Genomic DNA, 3,782 nt, shown 5'->3' on the forward strand with positions numbered 1-3,782 from the left:
TATATATATATATATATATATATATATCATAAGGTTTTTAAACTTTTAAATTTTCATATTCAAAAGAGACAGAGACTTCAAATTCGATTATGCTATATTGGTAACGGTTGCTACATCCTCTGGGAACATTATTATATATATGTATATATATATATATATATACTGTGCTGCACTGCAACGTTCTGTTAATTCGGACCACTACAGATAAAGTCACAAAGTAGGCAAAGAGTGTTTTACATGACTGAAAAGGTAAAAAAAAAAATCGATACGGCTTTTCATTTGTAAATCCAGGATTTTCGGCAACTGATTTGGAGGTGACACTAATATGCAGTACACGATTTTACTTGATGTTGTTATTTTATTTTATTTTATATTTTGTACCAGTTAATCTTACATGTACGACATATTAAGTGCAGTCTACCATACTTGAAGGGCTGAGCCGAAAATAATGCATAATTAATCGAAATTACAAACCAAGTGAGAAAAGAAATTGAGGTATTAATCAAACTTTATGTCAGTCTCCCTCTGTCTGTCTGTCTGTCTGTCTCTCTCACTCTCTCTCTCTCTCTCTCTCACTCTTTGCTTGCTTATTTTGTCTGTCTGTCTGCCTGTCTTTTTCTTTCGTTCTTTTCTCTCTGTATATGCATTTCATGTATGTGCGTGTTGTGCATATGTGTACGCATTCACACAAACAAGTATTTATTTAAACGTACATATAGGCGCAGGAGTGGCTGTGTGGTAAGTAGCTTGCTTACCAAACACGTGGTTCCGGGTTCAGTCCGGAATGTAAACATGGATGAAATACCGCCAACCATTTTGCCCGGCGCTCTAACGATTCTGCCAGCTCGCCGCCTTAAGCACACTAATATATTTATTCAAAGTAATGATTACTCCCGCCGTTACTTAGTGTTTCTGTTTCTGTGAAGAATCGCGCTCCAGCTCTCTGTTCCATCGGGTTGAATCATGCACTACGAATGAGTTTACAAACTAACAAACTCTACTACTTGTTTTATCTGCACCTCTTTTTAGTTAAAGCAGTCCTATCTATCTATCTATCTATCTATCTATCTATCTATCTATCTATCTATCTATCGATCTATCTATCTATTTATCTATCTGTCTGTCTATCTGTCTGTCTGTCTATCTGTCCGTCTGTCAGTCCGTCTGTCTGTCTATCTATCTATCCATCTATCCACTTATTCATCCACCCATCCATCCGTCTGTCTGTCCGTCCGTCCGTCCGTCCGTCCGTCCGTCCGTCCGTCCGTCCGTCCGTCCGTCCGTCTGTCTGTCTGTCTGTCTGTCTGTCACGCCTCTCCCTTTCTCTCTCTATATATGCATACATACACACATGCATGCATAAATTCTATTTGCAACTCCAATATATAATATATAATAATGTAATTATCATTTTCAAATAAAACGATAATAGAGATTAGATTAGAGAAAGTCTACTATAGTCACACGCTGGAAGAATTAGCCACAAGCTATTTTAACGGCAAACTATTATCATCAGCAATCTGTTATAATTGCTTCTTACTACGTGTACAGCTTCGTTACCTGTCTGTATATTTAGTATCTGAGTTGTAACGCAGGAGGTACAGTCACGTAAATATAAATAAATACATTATTGCAGCATAAATAATTAAATCCACATGTATTCAGTAGTTTTTCGCCTACTTCTGACACGGAAAAGAGAAAATCTGCTTCCAGAATAGACTTACGCTTCAATATGAAATAACTTACAAGTCACATGCCGAAATAATTTGAACTACTACCATTGGCAATATTCGGGTACGAATCAGCCGAAAATTAAAGCAATAATTTAGTATTAGTAAAGGATTATTTACCCTTAACTATAATAGATTTGATTGTTCTGAAATTTCAGTGGTAGATCCTTCCACAGTGTGGTTAAACATATACATGCATACTTGAAATGTAATGTCTGTGTTACGTATTCTTACCGCAACTGGAATATTGCCTTTGAATTCGAAGAGTAATGAAGGATATAGAACAACATGTAGGATATCAAACAAATCGCCTGAACTATGACCAACAATTTCACTCTCCCTTTAAACACAACCTACAAATTTCCCTGTCCGCCCTTACACACACGAAAGAGAATTGGTTGCAGCAATTTCTCTCACGGTTGTTAATTTAACGATTCGATTATTCGTTTCTATATCCTAATTTTTTTAAATATAATATCATTTCCAGTATTTATAAACACATTTTAAATCTAACACATTTATTATCCGAATTTTTTTCTTATATGTTGTCCAGTAGCAAATCTAAAATAATATTAGACTACAAATACATGAAGCATATCATCCACTTTTTTTATGCTATGGATTAGGGTCCTTCTGTGTAATATGTTGACGTTATTTTAACGCATTTGTTATAAATCATGCAATTATATTAAATTGGTATATTTCGTGTGTGAATTGTTCGACATTTTAATGTGAATCAAAATATCAATTTCCATGTATAAAGTGATGACAGCAGGGGTTGTAAAAACCAAAAATTTCTCCTGATGACGATTTTTACCAAGCTTACTCCAATGCTTTGAGAACTACTTCATCAATAGGTTGCCACTCATGCCAACGTTCTTTCTAGTTTGATTATACAAGGGCAATGAATGTGTAGAATCTGCACTGCAAAAATGGAAATAATTGGAGATTCCTAAGTTTGATGCACAGTATTAAATTGCATGACAGATTTCAGAGGTGAGAAAGTAGTTAGAATTTGGCAACGTGCCTAATATTTCTCGCACAGAGTAACTTGATTGGCACTCCCTTACCTCAACATTCATATATGTCTATCCCAGGCAATCTTCCCTTCACAAGATAACACAAAACTACGTCCCAAGAATAGCCCTTTTCAATACCAGAAAATAACTTACCTGTTAAATAAATACTGACTCTCCATCAAAACTCAGATGAGTTCTACAATAGAATACAATTCCCATATCTGTAACAGCGCAGCTGAACCACAGAAAAGTAGCGCAGTTTGAATCGAAAACAAAGCCACAAATATGATAGCAACCTATGGATGCGCTGTCACTTGAACTTTTACACTACCACAGGAAGAGCCTATGTTTTTCAAAGATAGCTAATCGCACATGTAGTTCACCAAGTTCCTTCTGACACACGTTTCTATTCTCATGTCAGGCCCCACCTACCCACTTCCATCCCATTTTAAAATTCTTTTGAAATTGCTTTCCATGATTTTCTTACAGATATTAACTTACTATATATCAGATCGTTCCTCAACTGTACTAATATCACTATTATAAGACGCTTTTCTAAGTACATACATGTGTTTTCCTTATAAATAAAACAATTGATCATCGTTCCTGGTTTACTAATTACTTTTCTCTCTTTCAGCCTTTAGTGTGTAAGAACAAAATGGAACAACGCTCCCAAGTCTAGTATCCGACTATATCGCTTCGGATACTGCACCCCACACACATACAATTCCGACAGTGCGCTCTTTCTCGAGCTTGTGATACTTTGCTTAAACGGTACAGGTACATATCCTCTTTTTAAAAATTGCTCTTAGTAATTCCGACATTGAAATAGGTGGGTAAATACGCTTTCCCAATATTTAATTGTACTTTGGGGTTTAAAGTATTTTAGTTGTGACATGTGTCTTGCCCAAACTTTTCTCAGTATAGCAAATCATATTCTTAGATATTTGGCTGTTCTTTGTAAGCAATCCAAATCCCATATACATACATATATATATATATATATATATATATATATATATATATATATATA

This window comes from Octopus bimaculoides, chromosome 2 (genome assembly GCF_001194135.2).
Source record: "Octopus bimaculoides isolate UCB-OBI-ISO-001 chromosome 2, ASM119413v2, whole genome shotgun sequence".
NCBI classification, from domain to species: Eukaryota; Metazoa; Mollusca; class Cephalopoda; order Octopoda; family Octopodidae; genus Octopus; species Octopus bimaculoides.